This window comes from Balaenoptera musculus, chromosome 11, assembly GCF_009873245.2.
Source record: "Balaenoptera musculus isolate JJ_BM4_2016_0621 chromosome 11, mBalMus1.pri.v3, whole genome shotgun sequence".
Taxonomy (NCBI): Eukaryota; Metazoa; Chordata; class Mammalia; order Artiodactyla; family Balaenopteridae; genus Balaenoptera; species Balaenoptera musculus.
Window position 1 is genome coordinate 47332673 of NC_045795.1, and position 17256 is coordinate 47349928.

General features: G+C 36.1%; 1 protein-coding gene across 2 annotated transcripts in view; it reads right to left on the reverse strand.

Annotated features, from left to right (window-relative positions):
* NEK10 (NIMA related kinase 10) overlaps positions 1–17256 on the reverse strand; it is a 306143-nt gene that overhangs the window by 167153 nt on the left and 121734 nt on the right. The window lies entirely within an intron of this gene.

The window sequence follows — 17256 nt, forward strand, 5'->3', positions numbered from 1 at the left end:
CAGATGAGGTGATACAGAAGAGCATATTAGTGATCTGGGAGATAGAATAATGGAAATTACCCAATCAGAACAGCAAAAAAGAAAAACAATTTTTAAAAAATGAGACTAGTTTAAGGGACCTCTAGGTCAACATCATGCATACTAACGTTCACATAATATGGGTCCCAGAAGGAGAAGAGAGAGAGAAATAGGTACAAAATGTATTTGATGAAATCATGACTCAAAAATTTCCTGACACCAAAGAAGGAAATAGATATTCAGATATAGGAAGCACAGAGGGTCCCAAGCAAGATGAACGCAATGAGACTCCCACCAAGACCTATCATAATTAAAATGGCAAGAGTTAAAGAGAGGATTCTAAAAGCAGCAAGAGAAAAACAAAGAGTCAAAACAGTTACAGGGAATTCCCATACGGCTTTCAGCTGATTTTTCTGCAGAAAGATTGCAGGCCAGAAGGGAGTGGTATGATATATTTAAAGTACTGAAAGGGAAAAAAACCCTACCACTTAGGATACTCTACCTAGCAAGGCTGTCATTCACAACTGAAGAAGAGATAAAGGACTTCTCAGACAAACAAAAACTAAAGGAGTTCATCATTACCAAACCAACCTTGCAAGAAGTGATAAAGGGTCTTCTTTAAGTGAAAAAGAAAAGGCTACTACAAGAAGGAAGAAATTATAGGAAGGGGAAAATTCTTCTGCTAAAGGCTGTGGATCAACCATTAAATAAGATTAATAGGTTAAAAGATTAAAACACAAAAATTGTAAAATCAACTATAACTACAATAAATACTCAGGGATAGCCACGATGATTTAAAATATGACCCCAAAAACACAAAATTTGGGAAAGGGAGTAAAAAATGTAGCGCTTTTAGAGAATGTATTTGAATTTAAATGACTATCAATTTAAAACAAGTAGATACAGGTCAACATATATGACCTGCATAGTAACCACAAATCAAACCTATAATAGATATACAAACACTAGAGAGGAATACAAACTTAACACTAATGAAGGTCATCAAAGCATAAGGTAAGAGACTAAAAGAAAATGAAAAGAACAGAGAAGAACTACAAAAAAAAAAAACACCCAGAAAACATATAACAAAATGGCAATAAGTACATACCTATCAATAATCACTTGGACTAAATGCCCCAATCCAAATACATAGAGTGGCTGATTGGATAGAAAAAAAAAAAAAAGACCCATCTATATGCTGTCTACAAGAGACGCACTTCATAGCTAAATACGCACACAGACTGAAAGTGAGGGGATGGAAAAAGATATTCCACACGAAACAAAAGGAAAACTGCAGTAGCAATACTCATATCAGACAATATAGACTTTAAAACAAAGTCTATAATAAAAAACAAAGAAGCACATTATATAATGATAAAGGATCAATACAAGAAGAGATAGAACATTCATGAACATATACGTATCTAGTACGGAGCACCTAAATAAGTAAAGCAAGTATTAATGGATATAAAGGGATAAACTGACAGTAATACAATAATATTAAGGGACTTTAACACCCTACTTACATCAGTGGACAGATTTTCCAAACAGAAAATCAATAAGGAAACACTGGCCTTAAATAACACATTAGGCCAGTTGGATTTAATAGACATTACAGGACTCTGCATCCAAAAAAGGCAAAATACACATTCTTTTCAAGTGCACATAAAATTTTCTCCAGGATAGGTCACATTCTAGGCCACAAAACAAGTCTCAAGAAATTTAAGAGGATACAAATTATATCAAGCATCTTTTCCAACCACAATGGTATGAAACTAGAAATCAATTACAGGAAAAAAAAGGGGGAAAACAAACATGGGGAGACTAAACAACATGCTATGAAAAAAACTAATGGGTCAATGAAGAATTCAAAGACAAAATCAGAAAATACCTTGAAACAAATGAAAATAAAAGCACAACTTTCCAAAATCTATGGGAAAAAGCAAAAGAAGTTCTCAGAGGGAAGTTTATAATGATACAGGCCTACCTCAAGAAACAAGAAAAATCTCTCAAATAAACATCTTAACCTTAGAAAAAGAAGAACAAACTAAGCCCAAAGTCAGCAGAGGAAGGAGATTAAAAAAAGATCAGAGTGGGAATAAATAAAATTGAGACCAAAAAAAAAAACAGAATAAATCTATGAAACCAAGGGCTAGTTTTGTTTTTTTTTAACAGAAAAACAAAATTGGTAAGCCTTTAGCAATGCTCATTAAGAACAAAATTGCAAGGACCCAAATAAACAAACTAAGAAATGAAAGAGGAGAAATAACCAATACCATAGCGATACAAAAAAATCATAAAAGAATACTACAAACGGTTATATGCCAACAAATTGGACAATCTAGAAGAAATGGACAAATTTCTAGAAAAATACACATGCCAAGACTGAATCAGGAAGAAACAGACAATCTGAACAAGACCAATCACTAGTAGTGAAACTAAAATTGGAACAACAACAACAAAAAAACGCCCAGCAAACAGAAGTCCAAGACCAAACAGCTCAGGGGAATTCTACCAAGCATATAAAGAAGAGTTAATACCTATCCTTCTCAAAATATCCACAAAAACTTAAGAGGAGGAAATACTCCCAAATTCATTCTACAAGGCTACCATTATCCTGATACCAAAACCAGACAGACACTACAGAAAAAAGAAAATTACAACCCAATATCTCTGATTAATAAAGGTGCAATAATCCTCAACAAAATGTTAGCAAACTGAATTCAACAATATATAAAAAGGATAATTCACTGTGATCCAGTGGGATTTATAGCAGGGATGCTATGATGGTTCAATACCCACAAATCAATCAATGTGATACACCACATTAACAAAAAGAAGGGTAAAAATCACATGGTCATCTCAATAGATGCAGAAAAGCATTGGACAAAATTCAACACCCATTCATGATAAAAACTCTCAACAAAGTTGATATAGAGGGAACATACCACAACAAAATAAAAGCCATTTGTTACAAACCCACAGCTAACATCATGCACAATGGTGAAAAACTAAAACAAGCCAAGTATGCCCACTATCACCATTTCTATTTCAAGACAAGTATGCCCACTCTCACCATTTCTATTTAACATAATATTGGATATCCTAGCTACAGCAATTAGACAAGAAGAAATAAAAGGAATCCAAATTGGAAGGGAAGAAGTAAAACTGTCACTATTTTCACATGACATGTATAGAAAACCCTGAAGTCTCCACCAGAAAACTATAAGAGCTAATAAATGAATTCACTGAAGTTGCAAGATACAAGATTAATATACAGAAATCTGTTGCTTTTCTAAACACTAATAATGAACTATCATAAAGAGAAAGCAAGCAAATAATGTCACTTAAAATTGCATCAAAAAGAATAAAATACCTACAAATAAACTTAACCAAGGAGGTGAAAGACCCATACTCTGAAAACTGTAAGACATTGATTAAGGAATTGAATAAATAAATGGAAAGATATCACATGTTCATGGATTGGAAGGATTAAAAATTTTTAAATGTTCATTCTACCCAAAGCAGTCTACAGATTTAATGCAGTAACTATCAAAATACCAATGACGTTTTTCACAGAACTAGAACAAATAATCCTAAAATTTGTATGGAACCACAAAAGACCCCAAAGAGCCAAAGCATTCTTGAGAAAAAAGAACAAAGCTGGAGGTATCACACTTGCTGACCTCAGACTATACTACAAAGCTACAGTAATCAAAACACTATGATACTGGCACAAAACAGATCCATAGACCAATGGAACAGAATAGAGAGCCCAGAAATGCAACAATGCACATATGGTCAATTAATCTATGAAAAAGGAGGCAAGAATATACAATAGGGAAAAGACAGTCTCTTCAATAAGTGGTGTTGGGAAAACAGTTACATGTGAAAGAATAAAATTAGAACATTTTCTCACACTGTATACAAAAATAAACTGAAAATGGATTAAAGATCTAAATGTAAGACCAGAAACCATAAAACTCCTGGAAGAAAACATAGCCAGTGCCCTCTTTGACATAAGTCTTAGCAATATCTTTCTGGATCTGTCACCTCAGGCAAGGGAACAATAGCAAAAATAAACAAATGGACCTAATTAAACTTAAAAGCTTTAGCACAGTAAAGAAAATAATCAACAAATTGAAAAGTTAACCTACTGAATGGGAGAATATGTTTGTCAATGATACATCTGATAAGGGCTTAATATCCAAAATATATAAAGAGCTAATATAACTCAATAAACTCAACAAAACACACAACTCGATCAAAAAATGGGCAGAATCTAGATAGACATTTCTCCAAAGAAGACATACAGATAGCCAAAAGGCACATGAAAAAATGCTCAATATTGCTAATTATTAGAGAAATGCAAATCAAAACTACCATGAGATATCACTTCACACCAGTCAGAATGGCCATGATGAAAAAGTCTACAAATAATAAATGCTGGAGAGGGTGTGGAGAAAAGAGTACCCTCCTACACTGTTGATGGGAATGTAAATTGGTGCAGTCACTATGGAGAACAGTATGGAGATTCCTTAAAAAACTAAACATAGAGCTACCATATGATTCTGCAATCCTACTTCTGGGCATATATCCAAGAGAAAACCATAATTCAAAAAGATACATGCACCTCAATATTCATTCAGCACTATTTGCAATAGCCAAGACATGCAAGCAACCAAAGTGCCCATCAACAGAGGAATGGATAAAGATGTGATATATAAATATATATAGATATAGATATAATGGAATATTACTCAGCCATAAAAAGAATGAAATAATGCCATTTGCAGCAACATGGATGGACCTAGAGATTACCATACTAATGAAGTCAGACAGAGAAAAACAAGTATCATATGATATCACTCATATGTGGAATCTAAAAAAATAATACAAATGAACTTATTTACAGAAAAGAAACAGACTCACAGACATAGAAAACAAACTTATGGTTACCAAAGGGGAAAGCAGGGAAGCAATAAATTAGGAATTTGGGAGTAACATATACACACTAAAATAGGTAAACAATAAGGACCTATTGTATAACACAGGGAACTATACTCAATATTTTGTAATAACCTATACGGGAAAAAATCTGAAAAAGAATATATGTATATATAACTGAATCACTTGGCTGTACACCTGAAACTAACAACAGCATTGTAAATCAACTATACTTCGATAAAAAATAAATTTTAAATAGATATATTTAGAGTTCAATTTGTGCAATTAAATCCTGAATTCACTCAAAATTGCCTCCAAAGCAGATAATGTAATAAAACAATTCTGTGGGGGAGGGGCAGTTATTGAGTTCAAGGAAGGGTGCTATTATTCAGGTAAATCTTACCCCACCGGACAGAGAAGCTATAAACAGAAGCAATTACAAGCGAAAGTATTCTCACATCCCACCCATCAAGGCACGATTATGGAAAGCTCTGTTCCTCTCATTCCCTGCCTTTGCATGCTTAGCACTTTTTTCCCTTTCACACTCCTCAGCTGCTTGGGCCTGGCAGGTAGAAAAATCCTAGTCCCTACTAGTACCAAGGCAGCCTCACAGGGAGCAAATATAGAGATGGAGAGGGAGAAGGAGCTATACGTATACACAGCATAAGTAATTCTTCTCTACTGTGACTATTAAGAAATTAATCTGATTATTAGGCACAATACAATCTATATATTCAAATGAGCACTATCCTTTCACATTTCAGACTAACAGCAAACAATCACTATTGTCTAGTGAGTGCTTACCATATGCCAGCCAGGCACTGTTACAAGAACTCAACATGCATCACCACTTTTAATCTCACAATAATCCTGGAAGGTGGGCACCATTAATATTCCCAGATTGCAGATGAGGAAGCTGAGGCACAGAGAAGTCCAATAATTTTTAACCCTCAACAGCAGACCCAGGACTTAAACTCAGTATTATTCCAGAGCCTGTGCTTTTAATAATGACCCTACCAACCTGCCTGTCAATATTACAATCTTTTTTTTTTAATAGTAATCTTTTATTTATTTATTTATTTTTATATTTATTTTTGCCTGTGTTGGGTCTTCGTTTCTGTGCGAGGGCTTTCTCAAGTTGCGGCAAGCGGGGGCCACTCTTCATCGTGGTGCACAGGCCTCTTCACTATCGCGGCCTCTCTTGTTGCGAAGCACAGGCTCCAGACGCACAGGCTCAGTAGTTGTGGCTCATGGGCCTAGTTGCTCTGCGGCATGTGGGATCTTCCCAGACCATGGCTCGAACCCGTGTCCCCTGCATTAGCAGGCAGACTCTCAACCACTGCGCCACCAGGGAAGCCCAATATTACATTCTTTTTCCAATTATGCTCTTATTCTTGCAAATTCCTCTTTAGCAATTTCCCTCAGGGCCAATATATCAGTCACAGAAGAATACTTGTCGCAATAATTTATAACCATTCCATATTTTTTTAAAAATGATAACATCTTACTTGAACTCATTATTCACTGTTCTATTAACTATGGAAGATGTAAAGATACAGCAAATAAATGGGAAAAAAATAAAACAGACCCTAGCACCAAGTATGTACTTACTGTTTCAAACTAAAAACATTCTCACTTGAGGCTTCATTGAGGCAAAAGTCAGAAAAGTTCAAAAATATGTCAGTGCTAGGAAGCTGTCAATGAAATTAAAAGACAATCTACAGAATGGGAGAAAATATTTGCAAATAATGCAACCAACAAAGGGTTAATATCCAAAATATACAAACAGCTCATACAACTCAATATCAAAACACAAACAACCCAAACAAAAATGGGCCGAAGTCTAAAATAGACAGTTTTCCAATGAAGACATACAGATGGCTAACAGGCCCATGAAAAGACATTCAACACTGCTAATTATTAGAGAAATGTAAATCAAAGCTGCATGAGGTACCACCTCACCCCAGTCTGAATGGTCATCATCAAAAAGTCTACAAATAATAAATGTTGGAGAGGGTATGGAGAAAAAGGAGCCTTCCTATACTATTGGTGGGAGTAAATTGGTGCAGCCACTGTGAAGACATTATGGAGGTTCCTTAAAAAACTAAAAATAGAACTATCATATGATCCAGCAATTTCATGTCTGGTTATATATCTGGAAAAAATGAGAACACTAATTTGAAAAAATACACGTACCCCAATGTTCATAGCAGCATTATTTACAATAGTGAAGACATGGAAACAATCCAAGTGTCCATCAACAGTGATTGGATTAAGAAGCTGTAGTATGTACAAGGGCATGAAACTAGAAATCTACCACGGAAAAGAAATGAGGGGAAAAAATGATTACATGGAGACTAAACAACATGCTTCTAAAAAACCAATGAGTCAACAAGGAAATCAAAAAGGAAATTTAAAAATACCTTGAGACAAATGACAATGAAAACACAACCATACAAAATCTATGGAATGCAGCAAAAGCAGTTCTTAGAGGGAAGTTCATAGCAATATGACTTTCCTTAAAAAGCAAGAAAAATCTCAAATAAAAAAACCTAACCTACCACCTAAAAGAATTAGAAAAGGAACAACAACAACAACAACAACAACAACAAAAAGTCAGTATTAGGAAGGAAATAATAAAGATCAGGGAGAAAATAAATAAAATAGAGATTAAAAAATAGAGAAGATCAATAAAACCAAGAGCTGGTTCTTTGAAATGATAAACAAAATTGACAAACCTCTGGCCACACTCACCGAGAAGAAAAGAGAGAGAACCCAAATAAACAAAAAAAGAAGGGAAAAAGGAGAAATCTCAATTGATACCGCAGAAATACAAAAAGCCCTAAGAGAACGCTATGAACAACTACATGCCAACAAATTTGACAACCTAGAAGAAATGGACAAATTTCTAAAAACATATAGCCCACCAAAATTGAATCAAGGAGAAACAGATAATTTGAACAGACTGATCACTAGAAGTGAAAAAGAATCTGTAATTTTAAAACTCCCTACAAAACAAAAGTTCAGGACCAGATGGCTTCACAGGCAAATTCTTCCAAACATACAAAGAAGAACTTACACCAATTCTTCTCAAACTCTTGCAAAAGATTGAAGAGGAGGGAACACTCCCAAACACATTCTATGAATCCACCATCACCCTGATACCAAAACCAAACAAAGACATCACAAAAAAGGAAAATTACAGGCCAATATCTTTGATGAATATAGATGCAAAAATTCTCAACAAGATATTAGCAAACTGAATCCAACAACACATAGAAAAGATCATACACCATGACCAAGTGGGATTCATTGCAAGTTCACAAGGATGGTTCAATATATGCAAATCAATCAGTGTAATACACCACATTAACAAAAGAAAAGCAAAAAACCACATGATTATCTCAATAGGTGCAGAAAAAGTATTTGACAAAATTCAACATCCATTCATGACAAAAACACTTACCAAAGTGGGTATACAGGGGACATATCTATGACAAACCCACAGCCAACATAATACTTAATGGTGAAAAGCTGAAAGCCTTCCTGCTAAAATCTGGAACAAGACAAGGATGCCCACTCTCACTACTTCTATCCAACATAGTATTGGAAGTCCTAGTCACAGCAATCATACAAGAAAAAGAAATAAAATGTATCCAAGTTGGAAGGGAAGAGGTAAAATTGTCACTATATGCAGATGACATGATACTATATATAGAAAACCCTAAGGACTCCACACAAAAACTACTAGATCTAATAAATGAATTCAGCAAAGTAGCAGGATACAAGCATAACATTCAGAAATTGGTTGCATTTCTTTACACTAACAATGAATTAGAAAGGAAATGTAAAAAAAAAAAACCCTTTTAAAATTGCACCAAAAAAAAAAAACCTAGGAATAAACCTGACCAAGGAGGTGAAACACTTATATGCTGAGAACTATAAAACATTAATAAAGGAAATTAAAGAGGATTCAAAGAAATGGAAAGATATCCCATGCTCTTGGATTGGAAGAGTTAATATTGTTAAAATGACAATACTACCCAAAGCATTCTGCAGATTTAACGTGATCCTTATCAAAGTACCCATGATATTTTTCACAGAACTAGAACAAATAATCCAAAAATTTATATGGAATCATAAAAGATCCCGAATTGCCAAAGCAATGCTGAGGGAAAAAAACAAAGCAGGAGGCATAACTCTCCCAGACTTCAGACAATACTACAAAACTACAGTAATCAAAACAGTGTGGTATTGGTACAAAAATAGACATACGGATCAATGGAACAGAATAGAGAGCCCAGAAATAAATCCACACAGTCAATTAATCTTTGACAAAGGAGGCAAGAATATAAAATGGGAAAATGTTCTTCAGCAAGTGGTGCTGGGAAAGTTAGCTGCATGTAAATCAATGAAGTTAGAATACACTCTCACACCATGCACAAAAGTAAACGTAAAATGGCTTAGTGACTCAAACATAAGACATGATACCATAAAACTCCTAGAAGAGAGCACAGGCAAAACATTCTCTGACATAAATTACACCAGTGTTTTCTTAGGTCAGTCTCCCAAGGCAATAGAAATAAAAACAAAAATAAGTAAATGGGACCTAGTCAAATTTACAAGCTTTTGCACAGCAAAGGAAACCATAAAAAAGAAAAAAGAAAAAACCTACAGAATGGGAGAAAATATTTGTAAATGATGCAACTGAGAAGGGCTTAATCTCCAAAATATACAAACAGCTCATACAAGTCAACAATAAAAAAACAAAAAACACAATAAAAAAATGGGCAGAAGACCTTAATAGACATTTCTTTAAAGAAGACATACAGATGGCCAGTAGGCACATGAAAGGATGCTCAATACCACTAATTATTAGAGACATGCAAATCAGAACTACAGTGAGATATCACCTCACACTAGTCAGAATGGCCATCATCAAAAAAGTCTCCAAACAGTAAATGCTGGAGAGGGTGTGGAGAAAGGGGAACCCTCCTACACTGTTGGTGGGAATGTAAATTGGTGCAGCCACTATGGAGAACAGTATGGAGGTTCCTCAGAAAACTAAAATTACAATTACCATATGATCCAGCAATCCCACTCCTGGGCATATACCCAGACAAAACTATAATTCAAAAAGATACATACACCCCTGTGTTCATAGCAGCACTATTCACAATAGCCAAAACATGGAAACAACCTAAATGTCCATCGACAGATGAATGGATAAAGAAGATGTACACATATACAATGGAATATTACTCAGCCATAAAAAAGAACAAAATAATGCCATTTGCAGCAACATGGATGCAACTAGAGATTATTATACTAAGTGAAGTAAGTCAGAAAGAGAAAGACAAATACCATATGATATCACTTATATGTGGAATCTAAAATATGGCACAAATGAACCTATCTACAAAGCAGAAATTCATAGAGATAGAGAACAGATTTGTGGGTTCCAAGGGTTGGGTGGGAGGGAGAGGGGTGGACTAGGAGTTTGGGATTGGTAGATGCAAACTATTATATATAGAATGGATAAACAATATGGTCCTACTATACAGCACAGGGAACTATATCCAATCTCCTAGGATAAAACATAATGGAAAAGAATATTTAAAAAATGCATATATTTCCATAACTGAGTCACTTTGCTATACAGCAGAAATTGGCACAACATTGTAAATCAACTAGACTTCACTTTAAAAAAAGAATTATGAGAGAAAGTATGTAGCCGGTATAAATAATAAAATTAGAGAATTTAAAATTGCTGCAGCCATTATGGAAAACAGTATGAAGATTCCTCAAAAAATTAATAGAACTACCATATGATCCAGGTATTCCACTTCTGGGTATTTATTCAAAGAATATGAAAACAGTAATGTGAAAATTTATATTCACCTCTATGTTCATGATTTACAGTATCCAAGATATGGAAACAACCTAAGTGCCCATCAACAGATGATGGATAGAGAAGATGTGGTATATATATACAATGAAATACTACTCAGCCATAAAACAATGCAATCTTGCCATTTGCAACAACATGGATGGACCCTGAACATCTTATGCTAAATTAAATGTCAGATGGAGAAAGACAAATACAGTATGATTTCACTCACATATGGAATATAAAAACAAACAAGCAAACAAAACAAAATAAATAACCAAATCAAACAAATCTGGAGATACTGAGAACAGAGTAGTGGTTACCAGATGGTAAGGGGTGGGAGGGGCGTGTGAAATGGGCAAAGAGGGTCAGTTGTATGGTGACAGATAGAAACTAAACTTTTGGTGGTGAACACACTGTATTGTATACTGAAAAAGAAATATAATGTTTTACACATGATACTTATGTTATAAACCAATATTACATCAATAACTTTTTTTAAATAAAAAAGGAAGATGTGGTATATATATATATATACATACAATGGAATTCTACTAAGCCATAAAAAAAGAATAAAATTCTGCCATTTGCAGCAACGTGGATGAAGCTAGAGATTATTTTGCTTAGTGAAATAAGTCAGAGAAAGACATGTCATGTATGGTATCACTTATATGTGGAATCTAAAAGCTAATACAAATAAGTGTATAGCAAAACAGAAAAACAGACTCAACAGACATAGAAAACAAACTTACGGTTACCAAAGAGGAGAGGAAGTGAGGAAGTGGGGGTACTGCATTAACAAACTACTGTATATAAAATAATCAACAAGGATATACTGTACTGCACAGAGAGTTATACCAATGATCTTGTAATAACATATAATGGATTATAATCTGCAAAAATATGAATCACTTTGCTGTACACCTGAAACTAACAATATTGGAAATCAACTATACTTCAATTAAAAAAATATGTTAGTGCCTTAGAGCTTGATAAAAATGCACATGGATTTTTAGTCACATTAAAGCACAGAATGTGGTATACATATGTACAATGGACTATTTATAGTTTTCAACCATTAAAAAGAAGGAAATCTTGTCATTTGCAACAACATGGTTGAACCTGGAGGACATTATTCTAGTTGAAATAAGCCAGACAAAGACAAAAAAAAAAAGCTGATTTCGTAGAAACAGAGAGAGTAGAATGGTAGTTGCCACAGGCTGGGGGTAGGGAGAAATGGGGTGATACAGGTCAAATGGTACAAATTTTCAGTTATGAGAAGAATGAGTTCTGAGGATCTAATGTATGGCATGGTGACTATAGTTAATAACATGCTACTGTGTACTTAAAAGTCCCAAGAGTAAATCTTAGCATTCTCAGAACGACAAAAAAGAGTTAATTATGTGAGGTGATGGATTTGTTAATTATACTGATCTTGGTAATCATTTCACAAATGTATATCAAATCGTGTTATACACTCTAAATATATACAATTATATTTGTCAATTTTTCCCAATTACTCTTCAATAAAGTTCAAAAAAGACATTTTAAGACAAAACCAGAATAACTTATTTTCACCTTAATAATTCAAAATATTTATTAGGGTTCTGTCAGTCTGCTCCTAGAGGAGCAAGGAAACAACAGTGAACAAAACAGTTAACAGCTCTACGTTGTGGAGTTTGTGTTTTAGTGGGAGACACATGATACACCAATCAAAATACAACATAATGCCAGAGAGAGACAAATGCTATGAAAAAATAAAGGGATAGCATCTGAAGGAGGTTGCTATTTGGGGCAGATGATCAGGAAAATCTCTCTACAGAAGGGGACATTTAACAGAGAGCAGAAGGAAGAAAGGAGGTGAACTGCAGCTCTGGAGGGGAGCACCCGGTGGGCACACATTGGAAATCTGAAGGCATAGCCGAAGGGGCGGTTGATGGGGTGGAAGGTTTGTTACAGTGTGAGGGAGAAATTTCCTTTATTATATTTCCCTTATTTCGGGTACTGTTCATAGTCATACAAGTACTGGATCACTCATATAGTAAATGTTTCTCGTGAGCCTATAAACCACACTTGGGCTCAGTGCTGGGGATAGTGGCCTATCACAAAATAAATATAAAATTCCACCTGGTGAAGGACAAGTGCATGGTGTGTGTAGGCCAGGGGCATCCTGCCCTGTTTTGGGGGGTTTGCCTGAGGAGGCTACATTCTAGCTGAGAGGTGGAGGGTGAGAAGAGGTAACCCAGTGACAAGTGGGAAAAGCAGTATTCCAGGCAGAGAGCAGCATGCGCAAAAGCCCTGTGGTCACAGGGAACATGCAGGGAGCAGCTAAGAGTAGTGAAGTCTGGGTGGAGGTACAGCAGGAAGACGTGGCAGAGGCAGAGCATGCAGGGTTGTCCTCGTGTAGCCTGACTGAGGACGTGGTCTGTGAACTGTGAGCAGCTGGATGCTACCAAAGTGTTTTAAGTCAGTTAAGAGTCTCAGAGCTTGGAGAGTCCTTAAGAACTTGAGAAGTACAGTCAGAAGTTGGGCAGGTTTCACTGTGTCTCTACTTGTTCAGGTTTTCCTACAGGTTTATTTTGATCCATCCAATGAAAACTTCAGCAGCTTTTAAAAAAATTATCTAATGTAATAACATGAATGGGATTACACTAAGCAATAAAGTCTCAAAGAATTCCCATTCCAGGATTAGTCAAAGTTTTCTATTTTTATTAGATCATACTTGTTTATTATCCAGAAATCCCAAATATACATTCTGTGAAGAAACTAGCCCAAAATATTTCTCAGAGCGTCAGACTCTAAAATCTGCTCTGAAAATGCAGTTGAAGGAAGTGTACAGTTTTGGACTCTGTAATTGGAGTAAGACGTAGAGATAAAAAAGGGAACCAAGGACCATATTTAGAGATTATTCTCCATGAGAAGGATAATAAAGACCTGCCTAATAATGATAATAATCAGATAAGAAATAATATGAGATAATAACAGATATGAAAAGGAGGTTTTATGGAACTTGTGTTCCAGCACAATCAGTCCAGTGCCCATAGCACAATCAGTCCAGTGCCCACAAACCACTTATCTAGCAGCTGAGATATAAAGAATGCTGGGATGGGACTTCCCTGGTGGTGCAGTGGGTAAGATTCCAAGGTCCCAATGCAGGGGGCCTGGGTCTGATCCCTGGTCAGGGAACTAGATCCCACATGCATACCACAACTAAGAGTTCACATGCCACAACAAAGGATCCCTCCTGCCACAACTAAGGAGCCCATGTGCTGCAACTAAGGAGCCTTCCAGCTGCAACTAAGGAGGCTGCTGGCTGCAACCAAGGAGCACACTGCCACAACTAAGGAGCAGGAGAGCCACAACTAAGGATCCTGCCTGCCACAACTAAGGAGCCCATGTGCTGCAACTAAGGAGCCTGTCAGCTGCAACTAAGGAGACTGCTGGCTGAAACTAAGGAGCCCGCAAGCCACAACTAAGTATCCTGCCTGCCACAACTAAGGAGCCCATGTGCTGCAACTAAGGAGCCTGTCAGCTGCAACTAAGGAGACTGCTGGCTGAAACTAAGGAGCCCGCAAGCCACAACCAAGGAGCCCACCGGCTGCAACTAAGACCCAGTGCAACCAAATAAATAAATAACAAATATTAAAAAAAAAGAATGCTCCCAGGCACTTCCTGCAAATGTTGATAAAGAACTTTCTGCTATTAAATAAGTTAATACCTGAGGAAGCAAAGGCAAAAGCAAAGAGCAAAATGACATGGGAACATCAAACTCTGGGGAATGTGGAGAGCCAGGGCAGGCATCCCAGGTCCACATGAATTGGCTCAGAGGAGCTCAAAAGAATTACACAAAGATTACAGAATGTGGAGGGAAATACCCTGGAAATAGATAAAAGGACAATTCAAGAAAAGGCATGAAGGTATGAGACTCAGGGCAGAGAATGTGAAAGATATTTGTTTTACTTTTGTTCAATTCACAAACTCAGAGAAAACACAAAGGGAAGGATATAAAAATATTCAAAAGTAACTGGACATGTCAAACAATATATTAGGAAACATCTTAAATTTGGAACAATTAGAATTTGAGAGATTATACAGCTGACATTTCCAGTACATGTCCTTGACATCATGCAGTGAACAAGGTCCCATGATTCTCTGCCTGGGGGCTTCCTCCCAGCCACCCCAGGAGGCCAGGAGTGACTGAAGGTCACTCATGGAGTAGCCCTTAGCCACTTGTGACTGAGAAAAGAAAAAAAAAAAAACCTCCTACCTTTAATTTGGCATATAGGACAACTCTGAAACATCTCGTGCACTGTATCCCAGATAATAATCTACAGATCTGATTTTTTTTTAAATAAATTTATTTATTTATTTATTTTTGGCTGTGTTGGGTCTTCGCTGCTGCATGTGGGCTTTCTATAGTTGAGGCGAGCGGGGGCTACTCTTAGTTGCGGTGCACAGGCTTCTCATTGTGGTAGCCTCTCTTGCTGTGGAGCACCAGGCTCTAGGCACGCAGGCTTCAGTAGTTGCAGCATGCAGGCTCAGTAGTTGTGGCTCACGGCATCTAGAGCACAGGCTCAGTAGTTGTGGTGCATGGGCTTAGTTGCTCCGCGGCATGTGGGATCTTCCCAGACCAGGGATTGAACCCGTGTCCCCTGCATTGGCAGGCGGATTCTCAACCACTGTGCCACCGGGGAAGCCTGGACCTGATTATTAATGTTTCCTGTACTGGCTGCTTTCCCTTCTCTGTCTCATTTCCTACCCCCCACCCCCCACCACTATTTCATGGAACCACCTACGAAATAAACTATTTCACTTGGATTCTTGTCTTTTGGAAAATCCCAAAGTAAGAAAGTAATGGAATGTAATTTAGAACTGAGTTCTTTTAACTCTGGCTTGTGAGCCTAAGTTTATTGTGTATTTTAAAATACAAGGGGCATTTCTAACACCCAGGAGAGAGGAAGGTGGGATAAGGGAGTAGAAATAAATATTTTAAAGCAATTTAAAAGAACAAAGAGCTTGATAGAAAGATGAATGGTCATACATTTGTGATATTCCTAAGTGAAATAATACCTTAACTGTATTAGGAGGTTCAGCTTTCCTAACTCTGTAGTTAATTTAAAAATTAAAAGAAAATGTGAATCCATCTTTGGGCTAATAAAACAAAATAGTTATCATGTTTTAGATTTCTTCTTACATACTCTATAGATTTCCTGCCCCCCACCTCAACACACACACAAAATTATCATAATAGCGATTCTAAACTGAATTCACAGTCTTGGGAATAAATGTGCTTATTTTTAGTTTGTATTTTATTTGTTCTGTAATTTTGATTGACAATCAAATCTGTTCAGGAATATATGATTATTTAACACTTTTATGATTAAGCTTTTATTATTTTTGAAAAAGAATACAAAGTAGAAGAAATGAAAACTATTATTCCAGCAACAAGTAATGGGTGATTCATATCCTTATTATTAAGAGATTAAGTGTGCAGATAAACTATCAGTTTTCAAGGTACAATATTAACCTGGCCATCAATCTCTGCATCTTCCCATGAAGCTAGTTTCAAAAACAAAGATGTAAGAAATTTCTAGCAAAATAAATGAAAATTCACCCCTTAAAAACACTATTTTGCACATTCTTGTATGAAAGGACTTTGTAAAATAGGGCTGTTATTTCCAAATTCCACCCACCTTGGAGAAGATTCATTCTGAATCCTACCCCCAGGACTCTGATGCACAATAGACTAGATTAAAAAAAGAAGATGGAAGTGTCTTGATTGCTTGACCCGACGAATGAAATTTCAGAATATTTCCCTGAAATCTGCTGCATCTACGGACTACCATATCTGTTTGCTAATTTCGACAGATTCAGACAAATGATATGTGATCAGCAAAAGAAGATTCTCACTTCATGATAATTAATGGATTGCAAAGGAACCCTAAAAAGCATGCTAAAAAAGTCTCAATTCATCAAAATAATGCTCATTTACCCAAGAAGCACCAATTTTGTAAATATATGTGTAAGTATATATATCATCATTTATTCATTCACATAATAAACTTTATTCAGCACCTATTATTTGCCAGATGCTGGGACAGGTATTAGGACATAAAAACCCTTTCCTTGACCTTGAATGTCTATAGATGGAAAGATAGCAAAAGAATCATATATACAATAGATGCAATAAAATGTTCCAAGCGTCATATTGCGTAGCAAGTCTACTAATTCATTCACAGATTCATTCAACGACTCTGTACACCTACTGTGTGCCAAAGATCACTTCAATTACAAGTAATTGAGGGGCAGAGTTACCTTAAAGGAAAGATAGTTTGTTATTTTAAATACATAATGGTACGATTCTATACATGTGTATTACCTGGGTAATTGAGGAAAACTTA